Genomic DNA, 15,263 nt, shown 5'->3' with positions numbered 1-15,263 from the left:
AAGATCGGTTTTCAATTTTTACATTTTTTAATTAACATTAAATTTATTAACTGGTAACACAAGGCACAATTAAATATTTTGCTCCTAATTCTTACTTTTGACCATCTCAACACCAAAGCTGTGTTTTCAGATTCTGTGTTATTAAAAATGTGTTATGTGACAAAAAACAGATGTGGTCCTTCTGCAAATGTCATGTGATTATAGATGAATGAGACGTAGTAGTGTTCCTTCTTCACGTGATTATAGATGAACGAGACGTAGTAGTGTTCCTTCATGTGATTATAGATGAATGAGACGTAGTAGTGTTTCTTCTTCACGTGATTATAGATGAACGAGATGAGACGTAGTAGTGTTTCTTCTTCACATAATTATAGATGAATGAGATGGAGTAGTGTTTCTTCTTCATGTGATTATAGATGAACGAGACGTAGTAGTGTTCTTCCCATCCACTAACAGTGCACCACAGGTAACAGTTTATGAAGCGAACATAGAAGGTGAGGCTATAAACACAGCCCTATGATAAGGGAATATTTATGATTTACTGTCTTTGACCCTCAATCTGAACATTCTGATATTTTGTTCATTCAGAGAACGAATAACCGACAACCGGCTAGGAAAACACAGGGACTATAAGTACACGGAACTTAACAAGACACAGCTGATCACACTGACAACACGGGCGTGGCAGACATACGGAAACCAGGGCAACAGACAAGCAGGGCGGGACCAACGTGCAAGGAACAACACAGACACGAGGAACAGGGACAGCAAAGAGAGGAGGGCGTAGCCCTACGTGACAGTACCCCCCCCAAGCGTGCCACTCCGGGGCACGCAAGGGCAGACAGGACAGGGAACCAGACTAGGACAGAACAGGGAACCAGGGTACACGGCGAGCGACAGGGACAGTGGACACAGGACAAGACACTACGGGACAGACCGGAGGAACAGAACAGGGGAAAGCAGGGTACAGAGACCGGGGCATGGCAGGGACCGGAGACATGGAGACTGCCCAGGAGCTGGGTCGGGGCATGGCATTATAGGCAGGGCCAGGGCGAGGTAAACACAGAGGCAAAGATGCTATGAACAACTGAGACAGGTATGGGCACAAAGTGGGTAACAACTTGGGGAACCGGGACAGGGACAGGGAGAAACACACCAGGACGACCCCTTCCGGGTCGCAGGAACAGGCGTGGACGACCCCTTCCGGGTCACGGGAACGGGCAGCTGAAGCGACGAGACGCCCTTGGGAGGCGGAGCTGCCGTACTGACATCCTCGGGAGGCGGAGCCGCCGTACTGATGTTCTTGGGGGGCGGAGCCGCTGTAATTATGTCCTCGGGGGGTGGAGCCGCCTTAATGACGTCCACAGGGGGCTGAGCCGCTATACTGACGTCCTCGGGGGGTGGAGCCACCATAATGACGTCCTCGGGAGGCGGGACCACCGGGGTGACGTCCTCGGGAGGCGGGACCGACAGGCTGATGTCCTTGGGAGGTTGGACCACCGGGCTGACGTCCTCAGGGGGCGGAGTCGGCCACTCCTGCAAAGAGTGTCCACTACTCTCCCCCAAAAAATTCCTCGGTGTCTCTAGGGAAGAGGCTGGCAGGATCAGAGGAGGGAGGTCCTCATCCACGGGGCAGTTGCTGACCTCATAATGCGCTGTGGCTGCGGGGCTCTGATTCGGGGGCGTGGTCTTCCTCCTTCCCCGGTCTGGTCTGCGCCTGGAAGAACATACAGACACCACTGCTTCTCGGTGGCTTTCATGGTGACTCCGCCTTGTCGGAGGCATCGGGAGCTCACAATGACTTTTGAAAGCCAACCGAGAGCCAAGCCAACGCTTGTCTGCACATTCATTCCGCCTGCCTGAATCTTGCGCTACAGGTTGCTCCTTCCTGTAGTGTTTATCGAGTCGGGCAGACACATAGCGATTATCAGGGAGCTCGTCGCTAAAGCTAGAAACCGAAAGTAACTGCGCTTTGTTTTTACAGCGACGAGACTCCCTTGTACCCACAGCGCAAGGGGAATTCCTGTCTCTGGTTCATTTGCGCTGTAATACCGGAGAGTTGAACTGAATTGAACCAGCCAACAACTCATTACAGCAATTGAACTTACCAGAGTCTTGCTCCCTCGATGTGTCCTGGTCAGTGATGGCTTAGTTACCTTGAAAAAGTAATCAGATTACTGATTACTCCTTTACGTTACTGATTACTTGATTTTAAAAGTAACTACGTTATATTGATAATGCACCCCTGGCGCATGCAAGCCCATGGGCCCCTGTGGCTTCGGTACTGCTCTATGTGATGTTGTGGTTCTGTTATGTAATTATTGAGTATGTAAGTATGTGTGTTATTTAGTTTAAGTTGCCCAGTGTCTGTTTATGTGGTTGTACAATTGTAGTTACTCCTGCCATATGTGTGTGTTGCCATGTCATTATTGCCATTCCTCGTGTTTTGTATACTGTCTAGAGCAGAGGTCACTAACAGGCGGACCGCGGTCCGGATCCGGACCCGAACGCAGTCCTGTCCGGACCCAATCTCATTCCTGATTAACTGCATATTTCCGTGGTCCGCAACCAACGAACCCAAATGCCATACCATCCGAATCCAGAATAAATTGTTAAAAATATTTTTTTATTTTGATGGGAGAATTCATTTTAAACCGGACCATTTATTTCAGGTCTATTGAAAAAACACTCCATCACGAGTGTTACGTTCAGTGCAGCACAGCGGGAAGTGAAACATTGAGCCGTTCGGTGAGGGACGTGATGGTTCCCAAGGTTTCTTCCACACCCCCCGAGTTTACTTCAAGAGTCACCGGCCAAGACAGGCACTACATCGACTGTAAGTTTGGCGATACTATTGTTCGGGCACGTATTGACACAGGGCCATCAGTGTCGTTAATCCGGCCTGACCTGCTGACTGACGGTTGGGGGCAGATTCGAATGTAATGCGCATGCACGCGGGCTTGACTACAGTTACCGGTGACTGTTTTTATTTAGTGGGGCACTCCGAGGTGTCATTTGACTTCGGACAGGGGCCTTGGACTCCATATGTGTGTGTTGCCATGTCATTATTGCCATTCCTCTGTTCCTGTGCTTCGCATACTATCTAGAGTTTGTTCTGCGTGATCACGGGTTCTTACGTGATTATGCTACTGATGCATTTAATAAAAGAGCCTTGTTACATCGAAATGGACTTGCCTACTGCTTTTCCTTTCCACACCACGGCACAATACATCTGTTTTTTTATCATTACCAATTGTTTTAAGACACATTTCTTCTGTATTCAACTAGATGTCTTCCTTATTAAATTTCTATATTACCCTTATATTTTCACATTTCTTATGCCACCCTGTAGGCATTTTGGGCATGTGCAACATGTGTGTTCTGTGCAGTTCATTCAGTGTGCTTTGCACTCAATGACTCAGCAGGATCGGTTGGCTTTTTCCTCCTGACTTTATTGTCTGTATCAGAACATCTATGCTACTCAGGTTAATCTGCACGTTATACAGCCTCGAAGCTCACACACACACACACACACACACACACACACATAAAACCATGATCGTATAGTAAATAGCTACATTTAAAAAAAAACCCCAACCACAAAAACCTAACCACATCATCTGCACATTCACAAACAGTTCGATTATTATGCAACTGCTTGAACCATGTTTAGTCAAAAGAAAATTCGCTGCATATAAGGTGCGAATGTGTATGCTAATAGCGACACAAATGTGTATGCTAATAACGACTCATAGCGCCATGAAACAAAACATCAAACGAAGCAAAATAGCATAATAATTGCCCACCTGGACAGAACTACAACCCATTAATGGCTTTCGATTTCTATATTTACTTACAAAGGAAAATCACAAACAGCAGAGCTCACTCTGCTCAACCGGTATCAGGACACTCGCACTACTAAGGTAGGGGAGCGCCAGAAGGCCAGAGGAAAACATGAATACAGGGAATTGTAGTTCCATCTCATACATATATTTTTTTAATGAAGGCCTTTTTATGTACAACAATTATTTTGTTTTTCTATTTTAACTCTGACAGTGTAATGGTCCATTTACAGTGGAACTTCTATTAGACAATCCAACAGGGCCAAAAGCAACACAGACAGGCCGAGTTCAGCAGAACCAGTCAGAGGTGAAGCAGCACAAAACAAGAGCAAATCAAGAATTAAAGATAAAACAAACAATCATGAACCCAAAACAGAGAGAGAGAAACAGCTTTTTATGTAGACACATAATCATAGGCAATACTTTGCAAGAACTGGGAGTTTATGAAGAGAAGTCGCCTAGACTCAGACCTCCGCTCATATCAATCTCTCCTTTCAAAGTTCTCACTGGATGTCACATCAGCAAAGTCAGCCTACTACAGAAAGAAATTTGAATCATCTGCATCCAATCCACGCAAGCTATTCCGCATTTTTTCTTCACTCCTTAACCCTCCTCCATCCTCTCTCACTCCTGAGGATTTTGTCATCTTCTTTGAAGAGAATTGCAGCAGTCCGAGGAGGAGAGTTATCCATACCGAGGCTACCAGTTGAATTGGAACTCCCAAGGAATGTGTGTGACACTAAAGGGCCCATCACTATTCTTGCTTTAGTGTGTCCTGATCCTCTGTGTTCTGATAGTGTGCCAATTCTAGTGGGCACCAATGTTTACAAAGTCCAACCTCATCTTCAGGTAGTGGACAATGTAACAGTAGCACAGCCAGACAAGTCCAAAGCCCGCCAGTGGATAGACCCGTTAGTATTTGATTTCGCTGACTCACCGATTCCAGAAGAGTGGAAAGAGAGACTTTCCAAGAAACTAGCTCAAATAGTGAATGTCTTTTCACTGGAGGAATGGGATGTTGGCCTGGCGAGAGGGGTGGAGCATCGAATTAGACTGTGTGACGATAAGCCATTCCGTGAGAGTTCCCGCCGGATAGCACCTGCTGACCTGGATGATTTACATTGACACGTGCAGGGCCTGTTAACCGCAGAAATCATAAAGGAGTCAAGGAGCCCTTATGCCTCCCCCATAGTTCTTGCAAGGAAGAAGTTTGGCCAGTTACGCATGTGTGTGGATTACAGGACGTTGAACCGACAGACCATTCCCGACCAGTATGTTGTACCGCGTATTGATGAAGCACTGTCTTGTCTTAATGACAGTAAGTGGTTCTCTGTTCTGGATCTTCGTAGTGGGTACTATCAGATCCCTATGGCAGATGAAGACAAAGAGAAGACTGCATTCATATGCCCCCTGGGATTTTTCCAGTTTGAGAGAATGCCACAAGGGGTCACTGGGGCCCCAGCGACATTTCAACGCCTCATGGAGAGGGCAGTAGGTGACATGCACATGCTAGAAGCGATACTGTACCTCGATGACTTAATTGTATTTGGAAAAAAAATGGCAGAGCAGCTCAAATAGTCGTCAGAGAGGATTACTGAAATCCTCTCTGACGATTTCCCCGTTCCAGCTGTGCTGCTGAACAAGGAGAGACTTAAGAAGGGGTTAGCAACATAAGCGCACCGCACCCGAGCATCATTCAGGCCTGCAACTTTTTTTGGTTTGAGTGTGCGCGCAGTTGTATGGGTGTGTGTATGTATACAAATTCAAATTCTTATTTATATAGCACTTTTTACAACAGTTGTTGTCACAACAACTGTATACGAGTAATAATGTAATGTATACGAGGGGGGTCCCTAAATACTTTGGTTAGTGGCTGTTAACGTTGGGGTTTATGAATGTGTATGGGTTTTGTACTGACGGGATGAACCGGTTTCGGTTATTTTGTTAGGGGTGAGCATTTACATGTGTACGGTTGTGTTTTGCACTCTGGAACCGTGCATTTTGGGGTTTCATTTATATTGTGCGTTGTACTGTTACTGTGACTGGTGTTTTTCATAAGGTATTCCTGTAAAATAGAATACGGGTGTTTAGTGCCAACGCAGTAAAGCTAACGTTTTAATTCCTGCGCGTGTCTGGCTTAGCTTATTTTTATTAGGGCTCTCTAGTGCTCTGGTTAAGTAATTCACTCTGCGTTTTAACGCAAGTACCCGTTGCTGCAGAATCAAAAGTCCAGGGGGTGGAGCTGGATCTAGATCCAACTCCTCCCACCATCCATAGTTTCTTTTGGTCGGTCCAAGGGCAGGCGGAGCTGCATCTAATCCAACTCCTCCTACGTGTCGCTTACGTTTTCCGACCCGGAAATAGATATCCAATAAATTCTCCCTAAAGACTTCTACCGTTTAAAGATCAAAATGTTCTTTAAATGTTATTTAAATAACAAAATACACGTTTTTTAAGTTTACAAGAAAACGTAAAAGTGGACAGGAATAATGATCTGTGATTGCCAACATAATAAAGCACAGTACATTTCTTAAATATGTACTATTTCATTTTTTTTACCTTTAATAAAATAATTTTTTTCGTTAGGACGGTACACTGTGTGCAGAATGGACAGTGGTATTTACTGCAACATGTAGTGCACTGCACAACTGAAAGCGTCTGTCCTTTTTTCAAAACTGTGATATGCATCTATAGATGGATGGAAAAAATATAAATTGTGAAGTTTTTCAGTGAACTGGTTAATGAGGATCATGGTCGTTACATGCACGTACTACTGAATAACAATCCCCCTCGAAGTGTCCATGCGGTACAGAACAGCACGACCATTACAAATTATAAGTAACTACAGCAAACACTAATTAATTTAACAGTTTATGTCCAATATGAAGAACACAACATACATAAGTATTTAATACATTTGTATTGTTTAGCTAACCGCTCGTCTTCTAACATCAGTTTTTACTGTCACTTAGACAACTAGATTAGATAAACTTAACAGTGGTTGTTTGTGCAAACAGAAACAGTCAGATTTAGTATAATCACCAAAGGAAACTAACTACTAGCATTAGCAAGATGAAAATAGGGTTATTATGAACTTTCACATTCGTGATTGTTCACAAATGAACGGCAATTGAGTAAATAAGAATAGCAATTTAGGACGGCAACGGTGATTTGGAATGGCTGATCTGATACAACTCCTCCTGGTAGTGCAATTACTTCAGACCAATGAAAACACCACGGTGGGAGGAGTTGGATCTAGATCCAGCTCCACCCCCTGGACTTTTGCTTCTGCAGCGAGGGGTATCTCTTTTAACGTTCTAGGACAAACTTCTAAAATAACAAACCCTAGCCTCACCCTCTATATTTAGAACATATTGTTACATAGGGGGCACGAGTGCTACAACAATAAAGTAGTTTAAGTCCAGTTATACTGCGTCTCAGTGTCCCATCACATGACAGTGTCCAGAGCCATAGAGAGAGAGACGCGACAGCGGAAGTTCAAAACGCTTGATGGTCACGTGATTCACAGAACTGCGATTTGAGGATTATTGTGAACATATAGTGACCAACTTTAGGCTAATGTTAGAGCACATTGCTGTTTAATGTTTGATTGTATTATTGTTATATATTACATTCATTTATATATTTAGAGGGAGAGGAAGGGGTGAGAAATTCAGATTAGATTAATTTTCTAACATTAACATATCTTTAAATCATGGCGATTTCTGTAATCCCATGGTATTGGGGTCCTAAGTAATCTAAATGACTAATGTACATTTTCTGACTGAAGGAAATTTTTCTTTGACTTCATTGTGCAGAAATATGCTTTAAAAGGGTATATTAAAACACATTACATTTACATCCAGACTGTCACGGTGAGGCGGCCCCCTACCGGCCGCCTCTGTCCACAGCGGCTGTGTTGTTGTTGTTGTGTGACGTCGTGTACGCCCCTCAGGTGGGCGGAGCCCGTGATCCGTTCCCACCTGATGGTCGTTTGTCTGTCTATATATGTCTTGTCTTTGTACCAGTTGACCGCTGGTCATTATATCCTTAATTCGGATCTATTGCACGGGTTTTAGGTTTGCACACTTTATATTAAACCACCCTTTTTCCCTGAGACTTGGCGTGATCGCTTCCTTTTTGTTGCTCACACCTGCCCGTCACAGAATGACCAGCCACCCTTCGGAAGCCGCCGAGTCTCTTTTTCTTTCTCCTTCGTTCGTGGTCATGTCTCGTGGTAAGTGTTTGTCTGCGTGGTGTTTGTTTGAAGAGATCCGCCGTGCTTTTGTGTTGTTTGTGGCACGGCGAGGGACAGGGCTCTCGCCCTGGAAATACTCTTCGTTTTTGTTGTTTGTTTGTTTGTTTGAAGAGCTCCGCCGTGTTTGTGTTTGTGGCGCGGCGAGGACCAGGACGTCTTCCCTGGGAGCGCTCTTCATGTTTTGTGTGGGAAAAATGTGTACATGTTGACGGACGTGTGGATCTGTGTGCGTGCTCGTTGTTTCATGTTAAATGTTTCATGTGTGACGCGGTCGCCTCGCTCCCCGTGTGTCTTGTGTTTTATGTGGGGAGCGACTGCGACTTGGAGCGGCGCGTCACTATTGTGTATGTGTATGTAGAGCGCGCATGTGTGGGTCCAGTCTGTCTGTTTGTACACTGTTTTGTTTGTCTAGTAGTTGCGTGTGTGTTGTGTCCTAACGTGTTGTCTAATGTTTGTGTGTAATTCCACGCATGCTCCTCCCCCTGAATGTGTGTTTGGGGGGGGGACCGGCTGTGGTCCCGTGCCATGGGGTGTGGCACGGAGGGCGTCACTCCCGAGGGAGGCCCTGACCAGGTAAATGGGGGGTTCTCCTGAGTTAGGATGGAGACCCCTCCCCCCTGGAGGGGGGATCAGGGTAGTGCGTTTGTGTTCTGTGTTGGTGTGTGTGTGCATTTGTGTTTTATGTGCAGGTGCTTCTCCCTGGCGTTGAATCATGGCATCCCTGGACCTTGTGGGGGTCTCCAGCTGGCAGGAGCCCCCTTATGTTGTGGGGTGACCGGAGCCCGGTCGGAAAGAGCCCCTCCCTAGAGGGCTGGGGCCCCCGGATGTTTGGGGACCATGGGGCTCCGGTCTGAAGAGCTCCTGCACAGGACGGAGACCCTTCCACGGGGTCCTGGAGGTGACGTAGCCACGCCCCAGGGAGGTAACCTGCACACACATACACCCCGGACGGACAAGGAGCCGAGGCCCGCCGTCCTCGCACCTGTGGGGCTATGCGGCTTAAGGCCGGTTAGGGCGTGAGGGCCCTGTGACCGACCGGGGCGTGGTTTTGTCTTGTTGACGGCCCAGTCGGTCCAGGGTCCCGCCCAGGGAGGTGAGCTGACTAATGTTATGTGTTTTGTGTTTCAGCTCGTGGACTGCAGGAGGTGTGTCCCTGCCTGTCCTTGCCTTCCTGCCCCTTCGTGTTGTTGTGCAGCCGCTGTGTGCCACACACCCAGTGGAGGGGAGTGCGGCTTGGTGGGGGGGTCTGTCACGGTGAGGCGGCCCCCTACCGGCCGCCTCTGTCCACAGCGGCTGTGTTGTTGTTGTTGTGTGACGTCGTGTACGCCCCTCAGGTGGGCGGAGCCCGTGATCCGTTCCCACCTGATGGTCGTTTGTCTGTCTATATATGTCTTGTCTTTGTACCAGTTGACCGCTGGTCATTATATCCTTAATTCGGATCTATTGCACGGGTTTTAGGTTTGCACACTTTATATTAAACCACCCTTTTTCCCTGAGACTTGGCGTGATCGCTTCCTTTTTGTTGCTCACACCTGCCCGTCACACAGACAGTATATGACATACTAAAATACATTGATAAATTATATATATCTTGTCTTTTTAATACACACTTATTTACAGCAATTAATTCATTAAATAAATCTCTAATAATCTCAAATAAGAATATCATGTCAAGCAGTTTTTCTGTGTCCTTTCCTCCGTGTTGTTTGTGTAGTGTCCACCATGGTTTGCTGTGCTGCATGGGGATGCTCCAATCGATCAGAGAAAGGAGCAAAAATGTATGGTTTTCCCACTGATATTGAGAGGAGAAAAACATGGTTGTCTCAACTAAGCAGGAGCAATCTCACCTTCACTAAAGATTACAACAGCAAATATATATGTGAGGTAATCATCAAACACTACATTTGCACTTTTCACAATAAACACACTATTGGAAAGCTTAATGCCTGATTTATTCAAATACAGAACAGTGAACAAAAAAAATCAAGGACTCCAGACAGACTCGGGTGCAGGGTGAGGGTGCTATCTAGTTGCAGGCTCCATTGAATCCCCTATGGTTATTTGGCTTAAAGAGAGAGAGAGGAGAAAAAGACAGGAGAAAATGATTATTATGAGTATTGATGTGATTTGAATTTGTTGCACATCCTTGGTTGTTTTTTATACGTGTAATGAGTGTATACGTATCCAGTAAATGTTCTCTAATACTGTGTATTCACCCATTATGGGATATGTATATGGGTAGACAAAACTGATTTGTCATGTGTGAGGAGTAAACCAGTCCCACCAGGATTTCGCGGGCCTTTTTTGTGATTGTTGCTGGCTAAAATGTTTGATGTTGCGGGTGTTTTTCAAAAAAATTGCGATGGAAGTTGCGGTGTGTTTTTGCTTTTTTGTGAGTACATTGCAATAGGGAGTAAATGTTGTATGGTTTCCTCTATTTAGTAGTCCATTTTAATTATCTGTTTACCTATTTATTCAGGGTTGCCAACTTTTCAAGTTCGCTTGGAGTGAGATTTGAACCTGGAGGGGGTGGCGAACGTAAGTTGTTACCGGGCGGCCTGTAAAATGGACACAAATTAAGTATTATATCGAGATCGATCGCCAATAGTGGTTGGCGCCAGAGCGAACTAGTAAATCGAGGGTTTTTCATCCACCGAGTTTTTGCGCATTTTGAAAATGCGCATGAATAAAGCTGGATGCAAAAAGTCCAAAATCCGAAAAAAGCCCCAAATATCGCTTTTTACGCTAGGAGGAGGTGGAAAAGTTAGACTATCGCATCGCCAAAATTCGGAAAAACAGGATGGAAAAGGGTTTTTCGCATAAACGATGACGTATCATGCCTCAAGTCATGTGGTTTTGTACATGATCGCGATGTAAAGATGGCAAATGCATACAAAAACAGTTCTGGAGAGAGCAAAAATTGAATTTAACTTCTCCATGTATAGAAAAGAAAAAGAAAAAAATGTTTCAAAACCTCAATGTGCAAAAATGCGTAACTGCCAGATGGATGTAAAAACCACTATTGTTTGGCGTCTTCTCACGTGATCTATAGTTTATTCGCATAACTAATGAATGGAAACAAGGCTTAATTCGCATTTTTTTCTGCCGAAACTTGGAAATTGCGCATTATTTTTTCGAAAGGTTTGGATGGAAACCCAGATCAGAGATAAATAAACTTTATCTCTGACTTTAAACTTTATCAGTTTAAAGTTTAAACTTATAAACTTTATCTCAGACCCTCGCTGCTTGCGTGTGCTGCAGTGACTTCGCGGGCTACCGTTGCATTGTGGGGAATGTAGTGTTTGTGCGTGCAAAACACCATCGGGCGGCTGTGGCCTGCAGGCCGGTTATAATAGTAATTAAATATCATCCAGAGGGCCATAGATCAATTCGCGGGCCGGATCTGGCTCGCGGGCCTTGACTTTGACATATGTGCTCTGGCCAAAAATTATCCCTCTCAAGATTTTGTATGCCCCGCCCCCTGAAACACAGGCATTGGGACAGAGAATACACAATGATCCCTCTCACTTTCTTGAAATGATCACTCGAAGTGCAACAGCTCGGTGGCAGAAATTGACTTTCCATCTCTTAAAAGACTATGAAAAATCACTTGGAGTGGATGGGCTGGTGCTAGAAATGTTAAACTTGTTGGAAATACATGTATGAACCCATGGTTGTGAACAAAAAAAAAAAACAGTTTATCCCCGCTTTCATGTAGTGTATCGGGATACTGCTTTTCCCGATCTTTTTGCCGTTATTTTCGTCACTCGTGCTGCTTTCAGTCTGCTCCTCTTGAACGTGTATACGGAAGTAAGGTGGGAGTTTGTCGACGTCACATCAAGACGACATCAGTGGTTGGTCAAATTGCGGTGATTGGCACATTTTGAGGCAGACCAGTTCATCAAAACCAAACAGGGCAAGACTAGGCTGAGAGCAGATGCTGTTCCCACCATTTTTGTGCATCGCCCCGCACTCAGAAAGAGGAAGCCCCCTGCACTACGATGCACCACTGGACCTGTAAAGACAGGGCCCATAGCTGCTGATCACAGCTATAGCGTTGACACAGGTATAATAAGTATGAACTCCTAATAATTATATTATTTCTTTAAGTGATAGAATATTTAAAACTTAATCACACTAAATAGTATGTCTTTTATATCCAGCAGTTTCAAAAACTGAGGAAATACGTTAATAATATAAAATAAAAATAAATAAAATGAAATAAAAAGGGAAATAAATAAAATAAAAGGAAATAAAATGTTAGCTGGTACTCCAAAATGGATATCCTCAATCACCTCCTCGACCCAACACACTCTACAATCACACTCAAATGTTATATTTAACCAATATTTAGCTATCCCGCAAAAACATCAAATCAAATCAAAATTTATTTATATAGCACCTTCCAACAATGTCTTGCATTAACCAAAGTGCTTAACAAAACAAAGAAAACAATATCATAAAACCATTTAAGGTAAAAGTAGGATATTAAAATGTCAAAATTAAGTGCTTAATCAAATTAAACAAATAAAACAATATCATACAACCATTTAAATAACAGTAGAAGTAATTAAAAGAGTCAAGAATTATACGTTAAAGGCCTTTTTGAATAAATAGGTCTTTAGTTTGGCCTTAAACAGAATCAGGTCAGAGATGGAACGCAACTCTAAGGGAAGACAATTCCAGGCCATTGGACCAGCCACAGAAAAGGAACGATCCCCCCAGTGCTTGCATCTGGATTTTGGTACTTTGAGTAGGTATTGGCCAGCTGACCGTAGGGCTCTGCTGGGCTGATGGATTTGTATAAGTTCTGTGATGTATGGCGGCGCAAGGTTATTCATAGCTTTAAAAACAAAGAGCAGTAGTTTAAACTGTATTCTAAACTGAACCGGGAGCCAGTGTATAGATGAAAGAACCGGTGTAATGTGCTCAGATTTACGTGTGCTGGTCAATAAACGAGCAGCAGAGTTCTGAACAAGCTGTAAATGAGAGATGGAAGACTGATTAATTCCAACATATAAAGCATTGCAATAGTCGAGTCTAGAGCTCACAAATGCATGGATGGCTTTCTCCAAATCAGTACGGCTGAGGAAAGGCTTTACTTTAGAGAGCAAACGGAGCTGAAAGAAGCTTGTTTTCACAACAGAATCAATCTGTTTATCAAGTTTTAAGTTACTGTCAAGCTTCACTCCTAGATTTTTTACCACCTGGTTAAGACGGGGGAGCAGAAAACTTGGACTGAAAGAATTGTTACATGGGTTCCTGTTAGTATCAAACAAAATCCATTCAGTTTTGTCATCATTTAAATGGAGAACATTTTGCGACAGCCAATGCTTAATGTTATTTAAGCAGCTGATAACAGAATTAAGACTGGGTGCAGATGTTGGAGCAACAGGCAGATAGATTTGTAGATCATCTGCATACAAATGGAAAGACAGGTTATGACGTGCAATGATATGTCCCAATGGCAGCATGTAAAGTGAGAAAAGTACAGGCCCCAGAATGGATCCCTGCGGAACACCAGAGGTCAGAGGAGTCGCAGAAGTGGAAGACAGATCACCTATCATTACAGAGAAAGTTCTGTCTGTTAGATAGGACTTAAACCTTAAGAACTCCCTGGAGGCCGATATGGTGAGTCAGACGAGTAATAAGAATCTGATAGTCCACAGTGTCAAAAGCTGCTGAGAGGTCTAACATGACCAGCAGAACTGGTTTTTTGGCATCAAGGAACAAAAGAACATCATTTTGTACTTTAAGTAGTGCAGATTCTACACTATGTCGAGATCTAAAACCAGACTGGAATTTTTCAAATAAGTTATGAGATTCTAAAAAAGATTGCAACTGAATAAAAACAACCCTTTCCAGAACTTTAGATAAGAATGACAGATGAGAAATTGGCCTGAAGTTGGAAAGAACTGTAGGATCTAGACCTGTTTTTTTAAGGAGTGGCCTGACCACAGCGTGCTTAAAGATGGACAGGATAAAACCTGAACTTAGACAGCTATTAATGAATGTCAACAGACAGGGACCGATAGTGTCAAAGGACTGTTTGAACATCTTAGAAGGAATGATGTCCAGAGGACAGTTTGTGGATTTCATTTGTTGAACCACTTCAGTGAGATGGGGTAGCGATATCAGCTCAAACTGGTTAAAAACAGCAGATGTTATTGGAAAAACATATTGATGCACTTGTACAGCATTATGTGTACTAGCAATGTTCTGCCTAATGGAGTCCATTTTGTTTAAAAAAATGTTTAAGAAAATCATCACAGGTAGACTGTGTAGCCGTTTTCAGAACATCAATGGAGGGATTAATTACAGACTGAATGGTACTGAATAAAACCCTTGGCCGGTCACTACTGGTGGAAATTAAATTAGAGAGATACTGAGATTTGGCCCGTTTAACTGCATCTTGATATTCACTAAGACAGTCTCTTAACATACTCTGGGACACACAAAGCCTGTCCTTTTTCCATCTACGTTCAGCCTTCCTGCAGCGTTGTCTGTAGGCCCGGGTAGTATCATTAAGCCAGGGATCTGGTTTTATTTTTGTTAAAGCCTGTTTCTGAGGAGCAATAGAATCCAAGATCTCTGTGCAGGTGTGATGGAAAGATGTAATAAATTCTTCCGGATGGAGAGATGAATCTGGACTTTCCACAGAGTACAGAGCAGAGCTTCTAAAGGCAGCAGCAAACTGTCCTGCAGTGGAAGGAGTGTAGAGGCGGCGGAGACGTGCTGAGGTAGTAAACCTTGCTACTGGAGGTGCGGAAAATTTAAATAAAATGGTCTGAAATACAAGTATGCAGAATCTCTGTGATGGATACAGAAAGACCATGAGAGATTATTAGATCCAATGTGTGGCCATGGCTATGTGTGGTTCCTGACACTGACTGTGACAGATTAAAAGAATTCAATAGCCTTTGAAACTCTTCTGCTAAATGGTCACCAGGACAGCAAACATGAATATTAAAATCACCACATAAAAGCAAACTGTCAAATTTTGGCATTAGTTCAGCTAACAGCTCTGAAAGTTCATCAACATCGCGTTTAGGTGAGATGGCATTAAGAGTGGAATTTACAATTAATAGGCTGTCAGCCGTTAATGTGAAATCTCGCTAACCGTATTCGCGTTGTCTTAGAATAGATTTATTTCCCTAAATCTG

Source organism: Brachyhypopomus gauderio, chromosome 6, assembly GCF_052324685.1.
Source record: "Brachyhypopomus gauderio isolate BG-103 chromosome 6, BGAUD_0.2, whole genome shotgun sequence".
Classification (NCBI taxonomy): Eukaryota; Metazoa; Chordata; class Actinopteri; order Gymnotiformes; family Hypopomidae; genus Brachyhypopomus; species Brachyhypopomus gauderio.
This window is presented reverse-complemented; position numbering follows the sequence as displayed.